General features: G+C 42.6%; 1 pseudogene; it reads right to left on the bottom strand.

Moving 5' to 3' along the window:
- Positions 1-618: 618 nt before the first annotated feature.
- On the bottom strand, positions 619-16049 carry LOC124013842 (annotated as a pseudogene).
- Positions 16050-16169: the final 120 nt, after the last annotated feature.

Genomic DNA, 16169 nt, shown 5'->3' with positions numbered 1-16169 from the left:
TTCCCTATATAGTGCACCACTTTTGACCACAAGTCTATCACTATATACTGAATAAGGTGCTTTTTTAGATGCAGACTGTTTGAATGGGTCATTGGTATAGCTTGGTATAAGAGGATGTTGAGTTTAATAATGTGGCCAACAATTGAGTCAATCTGCCAATACAAGCATGGGAACTTTACACTCAGACTAGAGAAACTACTATACCCTTCTACTATAGCCTGGTCCCAGATCTGTTTGTTTGTGATCTTGCCAACTCCCATTCTGTCATTGCCGAGCCAAACATGGCACAACAATTCCATAAGGAGTTAGCAAGAGAGCAGATACAGACTGTCATCCAGCAGACTGGCACCAAGCAGACTGGCACCAAGTAGCCTGGCACCCAGGCCAACCTCTCGACGGAGAATAATTATTCGACAATGGTTGGTACATGGACTCAGTCTTGGGGACTATAAAAGTACATGGTACTGTGTCTTCCCAAACAATGCAACAGTGACAATTATACATAGGGCCCTGAGTTTTACCAGGGAATACCTCTGGCCCTATTCATACAAAACAAGTTGACACTCATTCTAATCCTGTGTCGGCAACAGAGTGGCTGTACTGGGGTGTGTGAATGGACTACTGCCCCAGGGGGAAGGGTTCTTCTGGAGTGTAGTTGAGTCTGGCGTACATAAACATGAGTCCCCAGAGTACAGACGATGACAAACAGCCACAGGAACAGCCTGTCCACCACGATGACTATGTACTGCCAGTCCTGTCTCCTGTAGGGCAAACACACGCAGGCACACACACAAAGAGACGGAGACATACAGTGCCTTCGGAGAGTATTCAGATCCCTAGACTTTTTCCACATTTTTGTAGGGTACAACCTTATTCTAAAATGGATAAATTGTTTTTTTCCCCCCTCATCAATCTACACACAGTACCCCATAATGACAAAGCAAAAACGGATCTTTAGAAATGCAATTTTTTTTTTTTTTTTAAAACTGAAACAGCACATTTACATAAGTATTCAGACCCTTTACTCAGTACTTTATTGAAGCACCTTTGGCAGTGATTACAGCCTCGAGTGTTCTTGGGTATGACGCTACAAGCTTGGCACACCTGTATTTGGGAAGTTTCTCCGATTTTTCTCAGCAGATCCTTTCATGCTCTATCAGGTTGGATGGGGAGCGTTGCTGCACAGCTATTTTCAGGTCTCTCCAGAGATGTTCAGTGGGGTTCAAGTCCAGGCTCTGGATAGGCTAATCAAGGACATTTAGAGACTTGTCCCGAAGCCACTCCTGCGTTGACTTGGCTGTGTGCTAAGGGTCGTTGTCCTGTTTTTCTCTTGTTCTCCCATCTCCTCAGGGGAACTCTGGAGCTCTGTCAGAGTGACCATCGGGTCATTGGTTACCTCCCTGACCAAGGCCCTTCTCACCCGATTGCTCAGTTTGGCTGGGCGGACAGCTCTAGGAAGAGTCTTGGTGGATCCAAACTTCATCCATTTAAGAATGGTGGATGCCACTGTGTTCTTGGGGACCTTCAATGCTGCATAAATGTTTAAGTACCCTTCCCCAGATCTGTGCCTCGACAAAATCCTGTCTGGGAGCTCTATGGACAATTCCTTTGACCACATTGCTTGGTTTCTGTTCTGACATGCACTGTCAACTGTGGGACCTTATGTAGACAGGTGTGAGTCTTTCCAAATCATGTCCAATCAATTGAATTAAAGATGTAGAAACATCTCAAGGATGATCAATGGAAACAGGATTCACCTGAGCTCAATTTTTGAGCTCACAGCAAAGGGTCTGAATACTTATGTCAATAAGATATTTCTGTTTTTATTTTTAATACATTTGCAAAAATTTCTTAAAACCTGTTTTCGGCATCGTCATTATGGGGCATTGTGTGTAGATTGCTGAGGAAATTGTTTTATTTAATACATTTTAGAATAAGGCTGTAAAGTTACAAAATGTATACTTTCCGAAGGCACTGTACTCAAGCATGTAAGTATTGAAGAATGAAGTACAGTATGTCTGCAGTGACACATGGACATCACTAGAGCATGCTAGGAACACTGACTGTGCTATGGGACAAGAGAATGGAGATGAATGCGATGAGAAGCGAGGGGGAGGTTGTGTGTGTGCGTGTGTGTGTGTGGTGTGCCAATCGAGGCGGTGCCATCCTGCTTCTTCAGCTGCTCAGCCATGTATGTGACGGCAGCGATGGCTGACTTGAGGTCCGGGGGGAGGATCAGACAGTAGTTGTCACTGTCAAAGAACCCTTGGAGCTGCACTGTAGTCTCACTCCTGAGAGGGTGGGGGGGGAAGGGGGAGGGAGGGGTGTATGGAAAGGAGGAGAGAGAGAGCAACAGCATATGAACACACACACACACACACAAACAAACAAATGCACACACACAAGTATTATGTATTTAGCCCCCCACCCCCCATCCCCGGGCTGGAGTGACACACTCCTGACACAGAGGAAACATTGGGACAACCACAGAGCAACGTATTGTGGTGCTGGTATGACTTCTGACCCCTATAGGTATTCCTGCCTCACACAGCTGTTCCATAGCTGTAGTGTTGTCAGAGAATCCATCCCGAACTACTTTACCCTACGATATATCTTTATGTGGGAGCTCAACAAAGGCACTGACCATCACTGTGTGTAACGTGGGGAACTACTATGCATTTAAGTTGACTATTATGTACTCATATAGCATTTAAGTGATCAGTATTTTATATAAACTCTACATTGCATTGTCCAATAGCGCAAAGTGTAAAAACTACACCAGAATATCCACCCATTCACATAGAGAACAGCCAATGAATGTGACATTCATTTTATAGATCATATGAAACTACTCAGCCTGGTCTCATAAACTAGACGTAAGATAGTAAATGTAAATCCAGGACACTCAAATTAGTTTGATATGTAACATTTGGTATGGTTACATAAGACAGAAGGTTACTTAAGGCAAAAATGAAAGTAGGGTAGTTGGTCGGGGTAGATGGGTGGGCGTATAATGCAAGCTCTAGCAACCCAAAGGTTGCGCATTTGAATCGCATCACAGACAACTATACTATTTTAGCAAATTAGCAACTTTACAACTACTTAACATGTTAGCTAAACTTTTGTCTAACCCTAAACTTAACCCTTTAACCTAACCCTAAGCAAGGAGGCCTACAAACCTGACTCAGTTACACCAGCTCTGTCAGGAGGAATGGGCCTACCTGAAACATTTGACCCAAGTTAAACCATTTAAAGGCAATGCTACCAATTACTATTTGAGTGTATGTAAACTTCTGACCCACTGGGAATGTGATGAAAGATATAAAAGCTGAAATAAATAATTCTCTCTGTTATTATTCTGACATTTCACATTCTTAAAATAAAGTAGTGATCCTAACTGACCTAAGACATGGCATTTTTACTAGGAGTAAATGTCAGGAATTGTGAAAAACTGAGTTTAAATGTATTTGGCTAAGGTGTATGTAAACTTCCGACTTCAACTGTACAAATACTGGATATTTATATCCCGAACTCTGATATGGATCATTCTGATATTTCAAAAGGTCTTTGTTTGAACTTTTTGGATTATGTGCATATTTGTTTTGTATTGCTAGGTATTATTACTGAACTGTTGGAGACAGAAACACAAGCATCTTGCTGCACCTGCGATAACATCTGCAAATCTGTGTATGCAACCAATAAACTTTCATTTTATTTTGATTTGATGTGAGAAATTGTGTGATTGAACTGGAAACATAGACCATCTCTCTGTCAAGAACGTTTGTTTCTGGACCCTTCACACATCCGGGCCCAACACTCTGGCCCAGGCATAAACACAGCAGAAGTAATATAATATATACCCAATATACTGTAGCTCACCTCACACACACACAGCCATACATACTGTAGCACTCTACAGACCTGCCTCACTGTGGTAGTAGCACAACTATGTTTGTTCAATCTGCTCCACAAACGTGGTGTTGACAGGTGCCCTGTTCTCTGTCCCCTCAATATGCCTGTAGCACCCAGGTACAGTAACAGGGTCGTCTATCAATATATAACTATATCAATCTATCACTATATCAATAGCAATCACTATATCAATCTGTCACTTTATCAATATATCAATCGATCACTATATCAATATATCACTACACAATCTATCCCTATATCAATATATCACTATATACATTTCAATATATCACTATCATTAGCAATATATCACCATATAAATCTATCACTATATCATCAGCATTATAACATCATATCAATCTATCACTATAGCAATAGTCGTGTCTTTGGCTATGCCGGATTAAGTGATATGACATGCTATTCTATAAAATAATTTCTCCATAATTAATATTACCCGATTGAGCTAATCATGTAAATGAAATTAACTAGAGAGTCAGGGCACCACAAAATAATATTTATAGAGCTGTTATCTTCCAAATAAACTCGTAAAGACCTATTCATATTTTACATCAATAGCAGTCAATATTAATCTTCACCTTAATTCAGTCTCATCTGAAAGTTGTCAATTCTTGGTTATCTGCACGAACCCTGGCTAACAAGTTGAATCAGCAATACAAACTTGGGTTTAATTATTTATTTACGAAATACCTAACTAATCACACAGAATTAAACATACACATAATTAATCATAACTTGATTACAAATTACGTCATAAAGGAAAACGTCCCTAGCAGGCAGAACAGATATGACAGCTTGTTACACAAAAGAAAAGGGGCTGGGTTTGAGTGAAAGGCCCAGGTGTGTCCCATGTCGCTGACGACCCTCCCGGCTCCGCCCATCGACATCCTATTAAGGAAAACAAGAGCAAAGAGAAAGAATTCGGCAGACCGAGTGGGAGGGTCGTCACACAATACATCTATATATCACTATAGCATTAGCAATATATCACCATATTACTATATCAAAAGCAATATTTCACTATATCCATAAATCACTACATCAATAGCAATATATCAATAGCAATATATCACTATATCAATAGCATATCACTATATCATTAGTAATGTATCACCATATCAATATATCATTAGTAATATATCACTATATCTTTAGCAGTATATCACTATATCAATAGCAATATTGATATATTCAATCCAAGATGGCGTAGCAGTAAGGCATGTTTGTTTTTGTCCCGTTTTTGTCTGTGTAAATATTATGTGTTTTTTTTGTATACATTTCAATCTCTTTTTTCCATTCTCGAATTAAATATACCTTCCTGCAACCCGCCTCATCCAATGTGTTATGGATCTGCTATTTTTTAGACCTTATAACTGGAACTTCCATCAGGAGCCAGCCAACTAATTAGCCACTAGCTATTTATTGCAAAAATCACTGAAGTTGGAGACTTATATCTCCCACACTAACTTTAAGCATCAGCTATCAGAGCAGTTTACCGATCGCTGCAGCTGTACACAGCACATCTGTAAATAGCCCATCCAACCAACTACCTACCTCATCCCCATATGTTTTTAGTATTTCTACTTGCACATCCTCATCTGCACATATATTGCTCCAGTGTAAATTGCTATATTGTAGGTACTTTGCCACTACGGCCTATTTATTGCCTTAACTCCTTACTACATTTGCACACACTGTATATAGATTGTAGTATTGTGTTATTGACTGTACATTTGTTTATTCCATGTGTAACTCTGTTGTTGTTTTTGTCGCACTGCTTTGCTTTATTTTGGCCACGTCGAGGTTGTAAAAGGGTACTTGTTATCAACTGACCTACCTTGTTAAATGAAGATGAAAAAATATATACAGTGGGACAAAATAGTATTTAGTCAGTCACCACTAGAGGAGATCTGCATGGAGGAATGGGCCAAAATACCAGCAACAGTGTGTGAAAACCTTGTGAAGACTTAAAGAAAACGTTTGACCTCTGTTATATACCCTTTGTTGGCAATGACAAAGTATTGAGAAATTTTGTTATTGACCAAATACTTATTTTCCACCATAATTTGCAAATAAATTCATTAAAAATCCTACAATGTGATTTTCAGGAAGTGTACATATGATGAAAATGACAGGCCTCATCTTTTTAAGTGGGAGAAGTTGCACAATTGGTGGCTGACTAAATACTTTTTTGCCCCACTGTATATATCAAAATATCATTAGCAATATATCACTATATCAAAATATCATTAGCAATATATCACTATCATAATATTACTATATTATTAGCAATATATCCCTATATCATTAGCAATATATCACTATCAATATATCAGGATTGATGCTCATTGAATATGTGGAATATTTATTTCACCATACATGTACAGTTGGTTTTATGGAGATACATGTACAAATATTTCAAATTATGTTCTTTCTTTGGCACTATTTTATAGTCACACAGCCGACGAGAGATGTGTGTGTTCATTAGCCAGGACCAGGTCCATTCAGTATCTACCAGCTATCACCTCTTTAGGGTTGGCCAGACTGGCACCAGAACCCACCGATTAGTCACCACCTCCACCATCACGTGGACATCATAACCTCCTGGCAACACAAAGGCTAAGGGAGTGTGTGTGTGAGCTAGGGTTTCACTGAGGGGAGCATGATGTCACCAGGGACACGGATATCTCCCCTTAGACCGGGGAAGTAGGAAACCAGACCAATTCTGGTAAAGAAAGGGGGATTACGTGTGTGTGTGTGTGTGTGTGTGTGTGTGTACGTATGTGTGTGTGGTATAAAGGGTATCGGGATCGGAGGAATAGAACTACAATGCCAGACTCATATTTTATGGGGGCTGTATATCTCTGAGATGAGCCATCAATTGGTCTAGTGAAGATTATACTACTGCCAAGAACGGGCACACAGTGGACCTAACTGTAATAGCAAGGCTGGCACTGGAGAAAAAGGGCAAAGTAAAGTAGCTGTGATCTACTGGTGTGTCTCTGTTCTGTCTGTGTGTCTGTGTGAGAGGGTGTAATATGTATGAGTTCACGAGTATGTGTGCCTCTATTTGTTTACTCTCTAAGTGTGGGTGTCTGTGTGAGTTTGTAAACTATATCTGTGTCTGTTTATGTGACTGTGTGAGTGTGTGTGAGAAAGAGTGAGTGACAGAGCGAGGCAGGCTCCATCTGTCTGTGGTAATGAATAGAAGCCCTGGAATGCTGCTGTCACGCAGTAGGCAGAACGGAGCATAGCTGGGCCCTGAGGTGGAAAGATCTCTCTCTCTCCTCCCCTCACTCTCACACACAAACACACACATACACACACACGCTTGTTTAATGTGAGCGAGACGCAATCTGAGGGCCACTGATCCCATCTTTGAGCAGTCCCAGACATCCTGAAATGTTTGATTTCATGCTTCCCGAGTGGAGTAGCGATCTAAGGCACTGCTACTGACCCAGGTTCGATCCCGTGTTGTGTTACAGCCGGACGTGACCGGGAGACCCATGAGGCGGCTCACAATTGGCCCAGCGTCGTTCGGGTTAGGGGAGGATTTTGCCGGTCAGGTTGTCCTTGTCTCATCGCACTCTAGCAACTCCTTGTGGCAGGCAGGGTGCCTGCAAGCTGACTTCAGTCGCCAGTTGCACTTGTAGTGTGACCATCGTGTGGGCACCACTACGTTGGCTAGACAAACAACTACAGGAAAGATGGTCATTTAATGTGACAGGCTAAGCAATTAGGATTTTGAACATTGTGCAACGTACACCCGGCATTAGACTGCTGTCCTAGGCACACATTCATTGAACAGTGGTCACTTGTTCCAGTACCCTGCCCTGAACCTAAGCAGAAGAAGCAGAAGAAAGAAAAAGCAGAATCCTAGAGTCTAAATCTCATGTAGACTCTATAGCGCCGACATGTAGGCTACAGCTCACCTTGTGTGTGGAGGGGGACCAGGGGTGCAGGTTGAGGACCACCACACTGAGGATGACTGAGAAGGTGACCACGATCATGGTGAACATGACATAGTTAACTACAAGAGTGATAGCCAGGGTGTCACGTCCTGACCTTAGTTCCTTTTGTATGTTTCTATTTTAGGTTGGTCAGGGCGTGATCATTCTGTTTTGTTCTTGTGTTTCTATTTCTATGTGTTTGGCCTGGTATGGTTCCCAATCAGAGGCAGCTGTCAATCGTTGTTTCTGATTGAGAACCATACTTAGGTAGCCTGTTTTCCCACTCTTGTTTGTGGGTGGTTGTTTTCTGTTTAGTGTATGTCACCTTGCAGAACTGTTTCGTTTCTTCCATTCACTTCGTTATTTTGTTTTTGTGTGTTCAGTTAATAATTTTACATGGAGGGGAGAGTGTGGAGATAGAGAGGAAGGAGGAGGTGACAGGGAACAGGGGCGTAAAAAAGGGCATTGTGGTGCTAGAAGAGGAGAGCAGAGCAGAGAAGAGCGAGAAAAGAAAAGTAGGAGATACGAAAAGAGAAGCCTGGCGAGATTAGAGAAGACACTAACCAATTAAGGCAATCTCCTCTTCATTCTCATCGAGGGCATATTGGAGACCCATCTCTGATGAGTTATAGGTATAGGAGCAAAACGCCACAATGCAGCTCTGCCAGTCAAATGGGAAGTACACCACCTACAGGCAAGGAGGAGTTATTACAGAACTCCCCCCATCCATCTGGCACTCCAGGCAGGCTAATGCAAACGCACAAAGTATTTGGGCCTCCCGAGTGGTGCAGTGGGCTAAGGTTGTGCCAGTAGAGATTCTGGGTTCGAGTCCAGGCTGTGTTGCAGCCGGCCGTGACCGGGAGACCCATGGGGCGGCGCTCAATTGGCCCAGCGTCGTCCGGGTCAGGGGAGGGTTTGGCCAGCAGTCCCATTGCACACGAGTGATTCCTTGTGGCGGGCCGGGCGCAGTGCACGCTGACACGGTCACCAGGTGTACGGTGTTTCCTCTGACACATTGGTGCAGCTGGCTTCCGGGTTAAGTGGATATTGTGTTAAGAAGCAGTGTGGCTTGGTTGGGTTATACTTCGGAGGACACATGGCTCTCGACCTTCGCCTCTTCGCCTCTCCCGAGTCCGTACAGGAGTTGCAGCGACGAGACAAGACTAACTACCAATTTGGATACCACGAAATTGGAGAGAAAAATGGGTAAAAAAATATATATAAAAAGGAGGATATGAAAGATCTTAAATAGTATTTGAACCCAGGTCTGGCTATGATGTCCTGGTTTATTAGGCAGGTGCTGCGGTAGATAGCAGGAGGCAGCCAGTCCACGGTCTCGTCGCTGTAGACCAGCACGTTGACACATACGACGACAAGAGAGACAACACAACATAAAGAGAGACCTAAGACAACAACATAGCATGGCAGCAGCACAACATGGTAGCAGAACAAACATGGTACAAACATTATTGGGGACAGACAACAGCACAAAGGGCAAGAAGGTAGAGACAACAATACATCACGCAAAGCAGCCACAACCTATTGCAGATTCAGTCTTCCCAGCCTGGTGCAGGTCTACAATTTTGTTTCTGGTGTCCTTTGACAGCTCTTTGGTCTTGGCCATAGTGGAGTTTGGAATGTGACTGTTTGAGGTGTCTTTTATACTAACTAACAAGTTCAAACAGGTGCCATTAATACAGGTAACGAGTGGAGGACAGAGGAGCTTCTTAAAGAAGAAGTTACAGGTCTGTGAGAGCCAGAAATCTTGCTTGTTTGTAGGTGACCAAATACGTATTTTCCACCATAATTTGCAAATAAATTCATAAAAAATCCTAATGTGATTTTCTGGATTTTTCTTTTCTAATTTTGTCTGTCATAGTTGAAGTGTACCTATGATGAAAATTACAGGCCTCTCTCATATTTTTAAGTGGGAGAACATGCACAATTGGTGGCTGACTAAATGCTTTTTTGCCCCATATATATTTTGCCCCATATTGTACACATTAACACCAATAAGCTCTAAATTCTGCTCTAAGTAAATGAAGAAAACGTTCCATAAAAAAACAAGAAAACTTTAAGAATGTTCAGAGAACGTTCTAAGAATGTTACTTAAAAATATATACATTCTGTTCTCAGCATAAACAAAACTCTCTCTATCCTCTACCAAGTTAAGTGTGTTAAGGTGTGTTGGTCGTGCCCACTAATTAGTGACACCTGATGTTAATGAGTGCTTGTTTACTTTGAAATGGGGTCTGTTTGAGTAGACTAAAATAGAACAGCTTTGTTTAAGTAAAATAATCAATGGCATGCTAGCTCCATCCTGGTGGCCCAGTGGAATTTGATTGTTCCTATGTCGTTTGATACCAGAACTACTGAAGGTACAAGGACACACTGGTTACTTAGCATTGTGTTGATGACATTATGAACACTGTGATTTGTATCCTTAAATCAAGCATCTAGGGCTGATGTTTCAAAAACATTTGTCTGGTTAGAATATAAAAGGGCCCGTCTCCAAGAGGCCCGTTAGACTTTTTCTTTGCCTCTGCTCTGCACGTGTTCTCCCTGACTTCTTGTACTTTACCAGATGTGTTTTTTAAATTGATGAACAACTGCTCTTCTTTTGGTTCACCTGAAAATACTGCCTACACCAGGATTACCCACAACAATTGAGAGGTAGAGCCTAAATGTGAAGAGTCTTACAGGGATCAATAGCTTTTTCATGTTGCTGTGAAACAACTCTTAAATTTGAAATAAAGTCAAAAGGCAGCCCAGTCACTTGGTTTGCAATTAAGCTGAGGGCTGAAGGAATCCAATCATAATCAAATTCATAGTTGGAGGTCTGGATGCAAGAACTAGCAGTCCGTGAGATCAGCATGGTAGTTTTTGACGCTTTTCATCATTGACGATTCCAGTTACTGCATGTGGAAAAGATCTGTTTTAGGCAATTGCATCGTCTCAGAGGGCATGCATTTCCTCCTACAATAGAACTAACTTTTTTCCTTTTTTTTTTAATAGCTGAAAATATAGTAATTGGATTGCTATACCTGGAAATGTTAGCCTTTGACCAGCTTCAGCCTGTCACTAGTGAAATGTATGAGGCTACTGTATTTAACACGTGAGGTTTGTGGAATCCAAACCAAGGGACACTACACCCATTGAGAGGGAGAGTTGAAGTGTCTTATTTTTGACTTCCCTAAGGTCATGTTTCTGTATACGTGTCACAAGAGCCCAGGCAATACTGACAACACTAGAACAAACATTGCCTGCTTGTTAGAAGCTCTTTGTAGAGTACTGCTTACTTTTCCCACTCTCTCTTCAACAGATTCTTCTGGTGACATCGATCTGAACGTACAGATCCATTATATCACTTCTGGGGCTGGGCTCAGTCTTAAAGGCAAAAGCTTCAGCATGCTGGCCATCATTGAGTCCTGGGAAGAGGACGGGAGCTGCCGCGAGGACAACGCCAGCCAATATCTGTTAATATTTCTGTTAAATGTTAGCCTGGACTGCCTGGTCCTCTCCATGTGTCTACAGATGGACATAACCATGCGTCTGCACACCTTCATGGGCGCCTGTGGCCTCAGTATTCCTGGTCGACGTGGTGTTGGCGTGTGGTGTTCTGGCTCAAGAGCGATTGGCTGGGGCCGTACAGCGATCTCCCTGATGACATCTGCCAATGGCAGGTTTACAGGCACTAAAGTAGAGATGTTACAGACTCTGAGAAACATCCCAAGGCTGTGTTCAGCCTGTCAGGCAGGGACAGAAACCCACTCCTACATGTCTGAATCAGGACAAATGTCAAGCAGACGTGACTCATGGGAGATAAGAAAGCAATTATGCTGTTAGACAACCTAGTTAGCAGGCCTAGCCTCTGATTGCCAATAGTTATTGCCCTTGACATAGGTTATTGCCCTTAGTTTAGGCTACCTCATTATTACCACACACACTATGACATGGGCATAAAAAGGACGTGCAACAGTTTATGTAGCCTACTTTTTACGCTTCCATGTTTGATCAATAAACTCTGACACTCACTACATGCGTTTCATGTTTCTGTGCAACAGTAGGTAGGTCCAGGGTTAGGTTCCTGTGCAACAGTAGGTAGGTCCAGGGTTAGGTTCCTGTGCAACAGTAGGTAGGTCCAGGGTTAGGTTCCTGTGCAACAGTAGGTAGGTCCAGGGTTAGGTTCCTGTGCAACAGTAGGTAGGTCCAGGGTTAGGTTCCTGTGCAACAGTAGGTAGGTCCAGGTTCCTGTGCAACAGTAGGTAGGTCCAGGGTTAGGTTCCTGTGCAACAGTAGGTAGGTCCAGGGTTAGGTTCCTGTGCAACAGTAGGTAGGTCCAGGGTTAGGTTCCTGTGCAACAGTAGGTAGGTCCAGGGTTAGGTTCCTGTGCAACAGTAGGTAGGTCCAGGGTTAGGTTCCTGTGCAACAGTAGGTAGGTCCAGGGTTAGGTTCCTGTGCAACAGTAGGTAGGTCCAGGGTTAGTTCCTGTGCAACAGTAGGTAGGTCCAGGGTTAGGTTCCTGTGCAACAGTAGGTAGGTCCAGGGTTAGGTTCCTGTGCAACAGTAGGTTCCTGTGCAACAGTAGGTAGGTCCAGGGTTAGGTTCCTGTGCAACAGTAGGTAGGTCCAGGGTTAGGTTCCTGTGCAACAGTAGGTAGGTCCAGGGTTGTGTTTCTGTGCAACAGTAGGTAGGTCCAGGGTTGTGTTTCTGTGCAACAGTAGGTAGGTCCAGGGTTGTGTTTCTGTGCAACAGTAGGTAGGTCCAGGGTTGTGTTTCTGTGCAACAGTAGGTAGGTCCAGGGTTGTGTTTCTGTGCAACAGTAGGTAGGTACACACAACACATGGTTTTTCAATATGCTTCAGAAAAACTAGAGTACTGATGAAAAAATAAGCTTTTTTTGTCTTAATTTAAGGTTAGTGTTAGGCATTAGGGCTAGCAGTGTGTTTAAGGTTAGGGTTCAAATCGATTTTATGACTGTGCCAGCTAGTGACCACTGCCGAGCTGCTTCTAGAACAAGAGTCATGACGAAAAACGCTAACCTGCGAAATGTTCATTCGCGATTCGCGGGGTTACCTCCGAGGTTACCTCCGGTTCCGTAAGGCCCCAGTTGTTTGGACATCTAAGGAGTGCAGAGTTTTTCCAGTTCAGTGTCACATAGTCAGAAAAAAACTGATGGTCATGGAACAGGGATGGCGTTCTATGCTATTCTAAACTCTTGGTCATGTTCTATGCTATTCTGAACTCTTGGTCGTGTTCTATGCTATTCTAAACTCTTGGTCATGTTCTATGCTATTCTGAACTCTTGGTCATGTTCTATGCTATTCTGAACTCTTGGTCGTGTTCTATGCTATTCTAAACTCTTGGTCATGTTCTATGCTATTCTAAACTCTTGGTCATGTTCTATGCTATTCTAAACTCTTGGTCATGTTCTATGCTATTCTGAACTCTTGGTCGTGTTCTATGCTATTCTGAACTCTTGGTCGTGTTCTATGCTATTCTAAATTCTTGGTCGTGTTCTATGCTATTCTGAACTCTTGGTCGTGTTCTATGCTATTCTGAACTCTTGGTCGTGTTCTATGCTATTCTAAACTCTTGGTCGTGTTCTATGCTATTCTAAACTCTTGGTCATGTTCTATGCTATTCTGAACTCTTGGTCATGTTCTATGCTATTCTGAACTCTTGGTCGTGTTCTATGCTATTCTGAACTCTTGGTCGTGTTCTATGCTATTCTAAACTCTTGGTCGTGTTCTATGCTATTCTAAACTCTTGGTCGTGTTCTATGCTATTCTAAACTCTTGGTCGTGTTCTATGCTATTCTAAACTCTTGGTCGTGTTCTATGCTATTCTGAACTCTTGGTCGTGTTCTATGCTATTCTAAACTCTTGGTCGTGTTCTATGCTATTCTAAACTCTTGGTCATGTTCTATGCTATTCTGAACTCTTGGTCATGTTCTATGCTATTCTAAACTCTTGGTCATGTTCTATGCTATTCTAAACTCTTGGTCATGTTCTATGCTATTCTAAACTCTTGGTCATGTTCTATGCTATTCTGAACTCTTGGTCATGTTCTATGCTATTCTAAACTCTTGGTCATGTTCTATGCTATTCTAAACTCTTGGTCATGTTCTATGCTATTCTAAACTCTTGGTCATGTTCTATGCTATTCTAAACTCTTGGTCATGTTCTATGCTATTCTAAACTCTTGGTCATGTTCTATGCTATTCTAAACTCTTGGTCATGTTCTATGCTATTCTGAACTCTTGGTCATGTTCTATGCTATTCTAAACTCTTGGTCATGTTCTATGCTATTCTGAACTCTTGGTCATGTTCTATGCTATTCTAAACTCTTGGTCATGTTCTATGCTATTCTGAACTCTTAGTCATGTTCTATGCTATTCTAAACTCTTGGTCATGTTCTATGCTATTCTAAACTCTTGGTCATGTTCTATGCTATTCTGAACTCTTGGTCATGTTCTATGCTATTCTGAACTCTTGGTCATGTTCTATGCTATTCTGAACTCTTGGTCGTGTTCTATGCTATTCTAAACTCTTGGTCATGTTCTATGCTATTCTAAACTCTTGGTCATGTTCTATGCTATTCTGAACTCTTGGTCATGTTCTATGCTATTCTGAACTCTTGGTCGTGTTCTATGCTATTCTAAACTCTTGGTCGTGTTCTATGCTATTCTAAACTCTTGGTCATGTTCTATGCTATTCTAAACTCTTGGTCATGTTCTATGCTATTCTGAACTCTTGGTCGTGTTCTATGCTATTCTGAACTCTTGGTCGTGTTCTATGCTATTCTATTTCGGAGCGGGACAGGAGTCTGCCACACCTTGTCGGGAGGAATCGTGAGGAATTCTATAGTATTCTAATCTTCTGGATTCCATGATAACCTGTAGTCTGTCCACACCTAGAGAAAGAGGGAGGGGGAGAGAGATTAAGTCACGAAACAAGGAGGAGAATGGGAACAGAGATGAAATCATTATTACAGTTCTCTGATGTTGCTGTCATTTCTAACGCTGCTGTGGTGGTCTCATTTACAAAGACACTGCACTGTCACACACCACACACACACACACACCTTCTCCAATAACAATTTGCGCTGCAGACCAAGGGAAGAAACGCCAGGCGAAAAGTGAGAAGAGCGAGGCTACACACGAGAGAGATCCAGAAATAAATCATTTCATTTTGAAAAGAGATGAGAAGAGAGGGAAGCTTAGAGGAGAGATGATGAGGATAAATGTTTGACACTCACCATATTCATGAGCATCGTTGGTTGCCATCGCCTCGTTCTCGTCATTCTGCCTAGAGAGACAGACATTAGACTGGGGTTGGGGATGAATCTTCTTGTACATGGCAGCCTGCTATACTCAATCCTGTTCTAGGAAAGCTTAATTAGCCATGCATGATTGGAGGCTCGATGTCGCTGAGACAAGGCTGGCTGGCAGTGCGAAGGGAAGGAGGCCGTGGCTGTGTTTATATATGCATGCGCTAGTGTGTGTGTGTGTTTACGAGTGCTTTGACATGTGCATGTTTATACAATGAGTATACCAAACATTAGGAACACCTTCCTAATATTGAGTTGACCCTCCCCACTCTGAATGGCACACATACACAATCCATGTCTCAAGGCTTAAGAATCCTTCTTTATCCTGTCTCCTCCCCTTAATCTACACTGATTGAAGAGGATTTAACAAGTGACATCACTAAGGGATCATAGCTTTCACCTGGATTAATCTGGTCAGAGCAGGTGTTCTTAATGTTTTGTGTACTCAGCGTATGTGTGTGTTGTACCAGGCTGACAAGCTGGGAGAGGGCTAACCTCACTCGGACCTAGACTTTCTCCTCCCAGTGTTTGGCTGGCTGGACCTTCAGGTTGTAGTTATGGAAGATCTTCTGGTGAAGCTGCACCTGGGAGGGGGAGATTTGGATAAGGACTTCTGATTTACAGTTTTGATTTGATCAACGTTATTTAATTTACCAGCAAACAAATCACTCTCCCTCCATCTTTACCCCCCCCCAACAGGTCGTTCTTTGTTTTTCAACACCCCCACTGGGTCACAAGGTCAAATTCAAAGGCAATTGTTGTTCAGGAACCTGGGTAGTTGGAACCCAACACGTCTCCGAAACCATTAACCCTCACACACACTCCCAACTGACACATGCCTCCACACACACACCCAGGTCCAGAGTGTGAAACAGGCCAGCACAGCCGCTACACCGCCGTATAGCTACACCAACCTGCTTGTGCGTGCAAAACGTTTCTCCCTCGCTCTGTCTCACC

The sequence above is a fragment of the Oncorhynchus gorbuscha genome, linkage group LG25, assembly GCF_021184085.1.
Source record: "Oncorhynchus gorbuscha isolate QuinsamMale2020 ecotype Even-year linkage group LG25, OgorEven_v1.0, whole genome shotgun sequence".
In the NCBI taxonomy this organism is placed as follows: domain Eukaryota; kingdom Metazoa; phylum Chordata; class Actinopteri; order Salmoniformes; family Salmonidae; genus Oncorhynchus; species Oncorhynchus gorbuscha.
This window is presented reverse-complemented; position numbering and strand designations above follow the sequence as displayed.